The sequence below is a fragment of the Rattus norvegicus genome, chromosome X, assembly GCF_021556685.1.
Source record: "Rattus norvegicus strain SHRSP/BbbUtx chromosome X, alternate assembly SHRSP_T2T, whole genome shotgun sequence".
In the NCBI taxonomy this organism is placed as follows: Eukaryota; Metazoa; Chordata; class Mammalia; order Rodentia; family Muridae; genus Rattus; species Rattus norvegicus.
The window spans coordinates 44,241,118-44,252,100 of NC_141554.1; the positions used below are offsets into that span (position 1 = coordinate 44,241,118).

The 10,983-nt window shown below is 38.8% G+C and overlaps 1 pseudogene; it reads left to right on the forward strand.

Annotated features, from left to right (window-relative positions):
• Window positions 1-1,051: 1,051 nt before the first annotated feature.
• On the forward strand, window positions 1,052-7,847 carry Nme1-ps1 (NME/NM23 nucleoside diphosphate kinase 1, pseudogene 1; annotated as a pseudogene).
• The last annotated feature ends 3,136 nt before the right edge of the window (window positions 7,848-10,983 follow it).

A 10,983-nucleotide genomic window follows, 5' to 3' on the forward strand; every position in this document is an offset into this window, starting at 1 on the left:
AGAAGTCTGGTATAATTCTGATAGGTCTGTGTTTATATGTTACTTGACCTTTTTCCCTTACTGCTTTTAATATTCTTTCTTTGTTTTGTGTGTTTGGTGTTTTGACTCTTATGCAACAGGAGGAATTTCTTTTCTGGTCCAATCTATTTGGAGTTCTATAGGCTTCTTGTATGTTTATGGGCATCTCTATCTTTAGGTTAGGGAAGTTTTCTTTTATAATTTTTGAAGATATTTGCTGGCCCTTTAAGTTGGGAGTCTTTGCTCTCTTCTATATCTATTATCCTTAGGTTTGCTCATCTCATTGTGTCCTGGATCTCCTGGATGTTTTGGGTTAGGAGCTTTTTGCACTTTGCATTTTCTTTGACTGTTGTGTCAATGTTTTCTTTGGTATCTTCTGCACCTGAGATTCTCTCTTCTATATTTTGTATTCTGTTGGTAGTGCTTGCGCCTATGACTCCTGACCTCTCTCTTAGATTTTCTATCTCCAGGGTTGTTGCCCTTTGTGATTACTTTATTGTTTCTGTTTCCATTTTTAGATCTTGAATGGCTTTGTTCAATTCCTTCACCTGTTTGTTTGATTTTTGTGTTTCCTCTTTAAGGGTTTCCACCTGTTGTTCTGGGTTGTTCTGTATTTCTTTAAGGGAGTTATTTATGTCTTTCTTAAAGTCCTCTAACATCTTCATGCACTGTGCTCTTAAATCAAATTCCTGCTTATCCAGTGTGTTGGGATAGCCAGGGCTTGCTGTGGTGCAAGGAACTGGGTTCTAATGATGCCAAGTGGCCTTGGTTTCTGTTGCTTAGGTTCTTGCCCTTGCCTCTTGCCATCTGTTTATCTCTGGTGTTGCTGTTTCTGACAGTGGCTTGACCCTCCTGTGAGCCTATATGTCAGTACTACTGGGAGACCATCTCTCTCCCTGTGGGATCTGGGTACAGACAGCTGTGCCACAGGGTCAGCTCAGGGCATAGACAGAAACCAGAAAGATCCTGTCCCAGACTGCTTTTTAATCCCTGTGTCCTGAGGGCTCTGGGCAGGTCCCTTGGACCAGAAGTCATGGTCTTACCTGTGCTCTCAGGTATGTCAGCATTCCTGGAAGACCAGCTTTCTCCCAGCAGGTACAGGAGCTGTGGCACTGGGTCAGCTCCAGGCACAGGCAGAAATTGGAAGGATCATGTCCCAAACTCCTCCTCAGTTCCTGTGTCCAGAGGGCTCCATGAGGGCTCCTCTTGAGACAGGAATGTGAGCAGAAATGGTGGTCTCACCTGTGCTCTCCAGTGTGTCAGCACTTCTGAGAAACCAGCTTTCTCCCTGTGGGATCTGCGAACAAGAGCTGTGGGACAGGATCTGCTCCTGGAGCAGGCCGAAATCAGAAGCTCTCCAACTCTGTCCATTCTTCTTCTCCTTCTCTCTCTTCTGCCTTTCAAAAACTCTGCCCCCACCTTTCTTTTTCACCGCCCTATCACAGGCCTTGCCTTATCTTGTGCCTTCCCTCACCTGCATATTGACATCAATCCACATTGAGGCATAGTTAAATATATTTTAGTTCTATAAGCAAAGCTTCTAGGTCATTCTTTACAAAGTTCTATTAGTCTTTTAAGTCAGAGATTACTTTTCCACAGACAAATTGAGAGTTTTTTTTACTCAATTCCAAAACTTACGCTCTGTTCTTACTTCACAATTGAAAACTTAGGCTAACATATGTGAAATTTTAGTCTTAAAAATGCATCCATGCACTTTTCCCACAGTGCCTGATAGTAGATAATAAAATGATTAACATGACCAGAAATTAAGTGTGATGTCATTATTTTTAGATTATGTTCATGCATGTATGGCACTGTAGTTGTATATGACATAGATATGCCATAATTTCTTTGAATAAAAATGCTCCTAGTTCACAGAATTGAGTTGTATATGTCAGAATTTCATATTGTTTCTCAAAGGTCATTGATTCCCCAATGTTTAATCATCCAAACCAGATGGACAGTCTCCACTCACAGAGAAATAAACTAAAATTTACTCATAGAATACCTTGTCCTATTTTTAAAAATTATCTTTTAAGCTTCTATCAGACTTTTATATGGATTCAATATGACTATAAATGACAAGGATATTTACAACTGTAAACTAGAAATTGCATAATTTAACAAGTTAGTCATTGCTTCTCTTTTTAGCATTTAATTTTAAAAAGATATTTTTATATCTTATATTCATATCAATAGTTAAATCATAATTATCTTTGACAGGAGATAATGCTCCTTCCAGGAGCCATAGGACACACATTTAAAGTGCCTAGTGTCAGAGATAGGATACCCCCATTTGAGTTATTGGCCAGAGGTGTCCCAGCAACACATAAAACAATATGTGTTACTGTCATTTTTGGATGGCCATTAGAACTTGATGATAAGACCCTATTGTTGAAGAAACTAAACCCTTTGCTCATGGGATATGGAGAAAGCAAGTTGATACTGACCAGGAAGTTTATTTACTATTATCAGATAGATTTTGTAGTGCTAGAGGTGTTATATTGACTACTGGAGGAAACAGTCATCAACAGTCTTACACAGCCATGACCCTATGAGCTACAATAATAACCAGTGTATATGCCCATGAGTATATTGACACCAATATTATGAGAATAACCAATCTCTTTCTCATTGGATTTAAGATCCACAGAATAGGAAGATATAGATTCCTGGCCCTAGAAATCTGACCAAGAAACCATGGATAGGAGCTCGTAAGTCCAGTGGGTGAACCTACTATTACTATACACTGACATAGTTTCTAACTCCCCTCTAAATTCATATCTTGTTATTTATAGATTACTGCATCCCTCAGATCTTATCAAAGAAATGTACAATTGGTCGGGATACTGAGAAAGATGTCTTTGTTTTCCTCAGCCAAAAATGGGACATCTGTATCATACACTCTCTGCAAAGCCTTGGGGACCACTGTAGAGGATAGGATAAAAAGAACTGTAAGATCCAGGGGTGTGGAAAGACCAGTTAAGAACAGGGTCCTCTGGACATGACCCCTGAACTTGTAATTGTTTTCCCAAGACTTGAATTTGATCAATCCAATGACCATTCTACCATATAATGGTAAGGTGCTCATAAGCCCCAACCCCTAACTGAAGATCTATTGCAAGTAGATTGCTTCTGGAGGGAAAGACTGCTTCTTTAAAGATAAGGCCCTTGGTAGGTTGACTGTGCTCCAGTGGCTAGCCCAACACTCATGAATAGAGGCAACACAAATTGGACTCAGTGGGTTACTGAAAAAATAAAAATAAAAACAGACACAAGTTTTGAGAGAGGGTAGAAATGCGGAGGAGCAGGAAGAATGACAGGGTAAACATAATCAAAATACATTCTATTAAGATATTTTAAAAATCAATTATATACATATATATATATATAACATTATCTCATTGGGGATGTAAATTTTAAAATTAATATATTTCTTTTCTGAGTATACGTACTTATTTAAGAGCATAATAAATCAGGTTTGTTTTATTTTGCTTTAAACAGTAAAACTGTCAATATGATGCTAGAGCTTACTTCTTATGTAGGAACAGTAATTTGTTATATAGCATTTCAGACTAATGTATTACTTTTCAAGGATCTTGAGTGATTAAGAACAGTGTATATGGCTGATTAAGAAAGGTATATCAGGACTGGAGAGATGGCTTAGCAGTTAAGAGCACTGACTTCAGAGGTCCTGAGTTCAATTCCCAGCAACCATATGGTGGATTCCCACCTTCTGTAATGGGATCTGATGTTCTCTTTTGGTATGGTTGAAGATAGCTACAGTGTAATTGTGTACATAAAATAAAGAACTCTTTTTAAAAGAAAGAGAAAGGTGTATAGATGATTGTTGTTTAAACATCTTCTAAGTCAGTGATCTATTGTTGTAAAGAGATAGAGATACCATGACCACGACTACTCATATAGAGGAAAGCACAGAATTGGGACTTGCTTGCAGTTTTAGAAATATAGTCCAATGTCATCATGACAAGGAGCATGGCAGCACACAGGCATATATAGTGCTGGAAAAGTAGTTGAGAGTTCTACATATGGATCTACAGGCATCAGGGAGAGAGAGACTATAGGTTTGGAATGTGCTTTTTGAAACCTCAAAGCCCACTCCCAGTGACACACTTCTTTTTAAAAGACCAGACCTCCTAATCCTTCAAAACAGTGCCACTCTATGACTAAGTATTCAAATCTATGAGCCTACTGGGGCCATTCTCATTCAAACCACCACATACATTTTGTCCATGTCAAATTAGGAGTGGGAAGCTATGTGAATTAAATATACTTTACTGAGCATCCAAATCAACTTTTCTTGTAGAATAGGAAAACCATCCTTTATAGCCAATACTGCAAAAACAGTATTAACTGAAGCCTGGAATTTCAGTCTTGGTGGCATATATCCTACTTTTCCATTGTTTCAATTAATTTGGGTGGTTTATTTTTCCATTTGGAGGAAATAGAAGGAATCTCAAATGAAATGGGGAGCTTCCTCACACTTTTGCCCTATTGTTACATTTAGTAATTTTAAAAAGTCCTTATGACAACCACATTTCAGAAATATAAAGATTGAGGGTTAACAAGAACAACATATCTGCTTTAGTTTACATGGGAGTAAGCAACCAAGTGTATATACAATCCTATCTATGCGAAATTGGCACCTTGTGATCCTGGTTTGTATCATTCTAAGGCTAACACCATATAATCAGCATTATTTTTCAAGTTATAGTCACCCCAATTACAATAGCTTCAAAAGACTTAGAAATAAAACCAATGATGTGAAGATTTCTACTTTAAAATTATAAAACACTAGTGAAAATAATTGAAGAACACAGGAATAGAAATTATTTTGTATTTATGAATTGAATAATACTAAAAGGTCCATATAACTCAAAATTATATATATATACATATATATTCAATGCCATATATGTAAAAATTCCAATGAAATATTTGTAGAAGTAGGAAAGGTCCTGTGATATGTAGCAAAGCACAAAATACCCAGAAAAGTTAAGCCAATCTTTTTAATTATTATTATTATTACTATTATTATTATTAAATCTTTTTTTACAGTCCAGTCACTATCCCCCTCACAGTCTGCCCTTCTATAGTACCTTATCCCATTCCTCCTCCCCCTTCTCCAAAAGGATGTTCCCACCCCCTCCACCAGACCTCCCCACTCCCTGGAGCCTCAAGTCTCTAGAGGGTTAAGTGCATCTTCTCTCACTGAGGTCAGACCCAGCAGTCCTCTGCTGTATATTTATTGAAGGCCTCATATCAGCTGGTCTATGCTGCCTGGTTGGTGGCTCAATGTCTGAGAGATCTTGGGAGTTCGGGTTAGTTGAGATTACTGGTCTTCCTATGGGGTTGCTCTACTCCTCAGCTTCTTATAGACTTTATCAAATTCAACCACAGGGGTCCCCAGTTTCTGTTCATTGGTTGGGTGTAAGTGTCTACATCTGACCCTTTCAGGTGCTTGTTGGGCCTCTCAGAGGACAGCCATGCTAGGCTCCTGTCTATAAGCACACTGTAGTATCAGTAATAATATCAAGCTTTGGAGCCTCCCCTTAAATGGATCCTAAGCTGGGCTGGTCACTGGACCAACTTTTCCCTCAGTCTCTTCTCCATTTTTGTCACTGTAGTTCTTTTAAACAAGAACAATTCTGAGTCAGAGTTTTTGACTATGTGATGGCAACTCCATCACATACCCTGTCTTTCCACTTGAGGTGAACTCTACAAATTCACTCTCCCCACTGTTGGCCATTTCTTCCAAGGTCCCTCCCTTTGAGCCCTGAGACTCTCTCAACTCCCAGGTCTCTGGTATATTCTAGAGCACTCCCCCCCATCTCCTACCTCCTGAGGTTGCCTGTTTACATTCATTCTGCTGGCTTCATTCTTATCTCCCCCCCCAATTATCTGATCATGTTCCCCATTTCCCTTCCCTGTCTCCTTACCCACCTAGGTAGGTCCCTGCCTCCCTCTGTCCCCTGTGATTGCTTCTTCTCCCTCACAAGTGGGATTGAGGTATCCTCATGTAAGCTCCTTCTTCTTGTTAATCTTCTTGAGTTCTGCGGATTATATTCTGGGAATTATGTACTTTTTTTGGTTAATATCCCGTTATTGAGTACATACCATTCATGTCCTTTTGGGTCTGAGTTACCTCACTCAGGATGAAATTTCCTAGTTCCACCCATTTGTCTGCAAAACTCAGGATGTCCTCATTCTTAGTAGCTGAATAGTATTCCACTGTGTAAGTGAACCACATTTTCTGTGCCCATTCTTCCATTGTGGGACATCTTGGCTGTTTCCAGCTTCTGGTTGTCACAATTAAGACTGCTATGAACATAATGAAGAATGTTTTTGGGTATATGCCCAAAAGTGGTATAGGTGATCTTCAGGTATACCTATTTCCAGTTTTCTGTGGAACCTCCAGATTGATTTCCAGAGTGGTTGTACCAGTTTGCAATCCCACTAACAGTCTAGAGTGATCTGTCACCTGAGGTTTTGATCTTAGCCAGTCTGATTGCTGTTAGCTGGAATCTCAGGGTTATTTTGATTTACATTTCTCTGGTCACTAAACAATTTGAACATTTCTTTATGTGCTTCTTGGCCATTCACGATTTCTCTGTGTGAATTCTCTGTTTAGTTCTATACCCCATTTTCAATTGGGTTATTTGGTTGTTTTGGAGGTTAGTTTCTTGAGTCCTTTATATATTTTAGATATTAGCCCTGTATTGGATGTGAGGTTAGTGAAGATTTTTTCCCATTCTCTAGGCTGCCCTTTTGTCCTATTGACACCCCCATTTATTGAAGATGCTTTCTCTTCTCCATTATGTACTTTTGTCTTTCTGTCATAAGTCAAGTGTCCATAAATGTGTGGTTTTGCTTCTGGGTCTTCAGTTCCATTCCATTGATCAACCTGTCTGTCTCTGTACCAATATGATGCCCTTTTTATCCTTACTGCTCTGTAGTATATTTTGAGGTCAGGGATGGTGATTTCCCCAGTTCTTTAAATGTTAAGAATTGCTTTCATTATCCTGAGTATTTTTGTATTTCCATATGAAAGTAAGACTTGCTCTTTCCATGACATTAAAAATTGGAATGTCTTTGTGCTGGAATTTTGATAGAGCTTGCATTGAAATTTTAGATTGCTTTTGGTAGGATGACCATTTTTATTATGTTAATTTTACCAATTCATGAGCATGAGAGATCTCTCCATTTTCTGAGATCTTCTTCGATTTCTTTCTTGAAAAACTTAAAGTTCTTGTCATACAGATCTACTTGTTTGGTTAGAGTTACCTCAAGATATTTTATATTGGCAGTTGCAGCCAGAGTTAAAAACCGGGCTGAAGGGGACAGTGGTCAACAGTTAGCGTACCTCCATTGCAATCAAGCCTGATGGGGTCCAGTGGAGGCTTGTGGGAGAGATCATCAAGCAATTTGAACAGAAGGGGAAGGGTTGCTGCCTTGTTGGTTTGAAATTTATGCAGGCTTCAGAGGATCTTCTAAAGGAGCACTACATTGACCTGAATGACAGTCCCGTATTTACTGGCCTGGTGATGTACATGCATTCAGGTCCAGTGGTTGCTATGGTCTGGGAGGGACTGAAAGTTGTGAAGACAGGCCGGGTGATGCTTGGAGAGACCAACCCCGCAGACTCTAAGCCTGGGACCATACGAGGAGACTTTTGTATCCAAGTTGGCAGGAACATCATTCATGGCAGCGATTCTGTGAAGAACGCGGGGAAGGAGATCAGTTTGTGGTTTCAGCCCAAGGAGTTGGTGGACTACAAGAGCTGTGTGCAGAACTTGATCTATGAGTGACAGGAGAATCCCTGCTTATTTTCTGCCTACTGAGCTTGGATCTCACAGGCAGGGGACAAGTAACTCTAGATATTTCTGGAACTTCTTTGAACTGGAAGGAACCTCTGGGAGCTGTGACTCCCTGTGCAGTGTTAAGTGCCACTGGTACATTAAAATGTTTCATCTGTTTAAAAAAATGTGATTTATACTATTTGTGACTATTGTGAAAGGTATGTTTTCCCTAATTTCTTTCTCAGCCCAATTATCATTGGTATAAAGAAAGGCTACTGATCTGTTTGCCTTTATTTTATATCCAATCACTTTGCTAAAGTTCTTTTATCAGCTATAGAAGGACTCTGGTAGAATTTTCGGGGTTGCTTATGTGTACTATCATATCATCTGCAAATAGTGATACCTTGACTTCTTTGTCAATTTGTATCCCCCTTGATCTCCTTTTGTTGTCTCTTTGCTCTTGCTAGAACTTTGAATACTATATTGAATAGATGTGGGGAGAGTGGGCATTGTTCCTGATTTTAGTGGGATTACTTCAAGTAACTCTCCATTTAATTTGATATTTCCTGTTCGTTTGCTGTATATTGCTTTTATTATGTTTCGACATGGGCCTTGAATTCCCAATATCTCCAATACTTTTAACATGAAGGGGTATTATATTTTGTCAAATGCTTTTCAGCATCTAACGAGATGATCTTATGATATTTTTTCTTCGTGTTTGTTTATATAGTAGATTACAGTAATAAATTCTGTACATTGAACTAACCTCACATCTCTGGGATGATGCCGACTTGATCATGGTGAATGATGATTTTGATGTGTTTTTGGATTCTGTTTGCAAGAATTCTATTGAGTAATTTTGCATTGATATTCATAAGTGAAATTGGTCTGAAGTTCTCCTTTTTGTTGGGTCCTTGTGTGGTTTATGTATCAGAGTAATTGTAGCTTCATAGAATGAATTAGGTTGTGTTCTTTATGTTTCTATTTTATGAACTAGTTTGAGGAGTGTTGATATTAGCTATTCTTTGAAGGCTTTAGTGAATTTCATACAGTATTTTTTATCATATTCTTTCCCATCCCCCAACTCCTGCCATATCCTCCCCTCTCCCTATCCACCTAACTCCATGGATTTGTCCCTTCCTCCTAAAGAAAAAAATTTAAAATTTAACAAAGTTCATTTTGTGTTGGTCAAAATGCCCTTGAGCAGAGGGCCTTCCCTGGATTATGAATGAGGTTCCAGTGATACTCCATTAGAGAAAACCAAGTTTTCCCTCTAGAGCACCTATCAGTCGGATAGTAGTAGGACTTCGTGTCTACCACCCCTCCTCTGTGCTATTATTTTGTCTGGCTTGAGCTTTTTTTATCTTGTTCATTCTGTCACAGTCTCTATGAGTTTGTATATGAATCTGCTTTCTTATGTCTGGAAAATTCAGTTTCCTTAAAATTATCTACAACTTCTGACTCTGTTGTTGCAAAAATATAAAAAAATAAAAAAAGTAGATTGTCTTTTATCCCTCTAGGTCCGGCACCACAGTGCCCCAAGATATCTGCTAGATATCTTAAGTCTCAGTCAGCATAGCCTCTCACCCACTCTGCTCCATTCCATATCACGCTGCCAAAGGCCTCTCTCTGAGCCTGTCAGCAATCTCTCTACCTATCTAGTTCCCAAGGCAGGTTTCCATGCCAGAAACACACCTTCCAACTCTGTGGCAGCCCAGACCAGCCGCCGCACACTTTCTTACAGTTAAATTGCTACATGAAAAAACACACAACACAATAACCTTTGGCCCAATTGATAAGATATAATTGCCCGCCTAAATATACAAAGCCCAATACCCATCCATTCCTTACGAGAATTAATAACAACCTGTAAATACACAGAGTGGAATCTTAAAGTCAGCTTCCATTTTGTCCTGCCGCAGCTTCTTTCCCTGTCCCTACCTCCTTTCTGTCCCAGTCTCCTCCTCTTCCTTCAAACTGTCCTCCCACCCATCCTTCCTTCTTGTCCAATGACAGGCCTCCTTCTATCTTGTACCTGCCTCACCTGTGACATCATCCCACATGACTCATAATCTTTCTTCCCCTTCTCCACATAGCATCCTGAGTCCTAAGGGGAAAGATATGATAAAGACATCTCATTCAGGTATAGAACTACAAAGTCTCTTACTCTGTGCATATTGTGCCATTGTAAATATGTAAATTGCTATCTACTGTAAGAAGAAGCTTTTTTGAAGAGGGTTGAGCATTCCTCTGATCTATGGGTATAGCTATATGTTATTAGGAGTTGTTTAATTGCCATGTAGCTAAGACACAGGCAACAAGCACAAAGTCGAAAGCCATATACTACCTGGCTTCAAATACACTGCAAAACTCTACCAATTAAACTTCATAATACTAGCATATAAACAGACATAGACATCAAAGGAAAAGAATAAAGAGCCCAGAAATAAATCCATGCCTTTATGCTCAATTGATTTCTGACAAAGTTGCCAAGAACACATAATGGGGAAATTACATCTCTTCTGTAAATTGTGTCAGGAACCCTGAATATCCACATGCAGAGGAATGAAACTGAACCTTTAGTTCACAGCACATAAAAATCAACGTGGAAAGAGTAAAGACTTAAACACGAAACCAGAGTGTAGAAAATTACTAGGGGAAAACTTAGAGGTAAAGTTTCATGGCAATCATCTAGGCAACATTTTTTTCCTTGTACTTTTGGGGGTGGTAGGATGGGTGGGTTACAACTCCAAAAACATAACCAAGAAAGAAAAAGCAGAAATATAGTACCATTGTAAACTCAAGAATGTCTGCCTAGCAAGTAAAAAAAGAAACTGATACAACAGTTTAGGAAGGGAAGACAATATTTGAAAGTAGTACATCTGATAAGGAGCTATTACCCAAAGTGTACAAGAATTGAAGCAACTTGAACTTGACAGTGAACTTGAGTTAAAAACTGTGCAGAAGACCAACACAGACATTTCTTCAAAGATGCCATATATATGACCAAGAGACATATGAGAAAAAAAAAACAATGGCATGAGTTTTCAAGGGAATGAAAAATAAAATATCATTGAGACATAGCCTTGTGCCTACTACAAAGGCTTTTCTTTTCTTTTTTTTTTTTGTTATCTTTATTAACTTG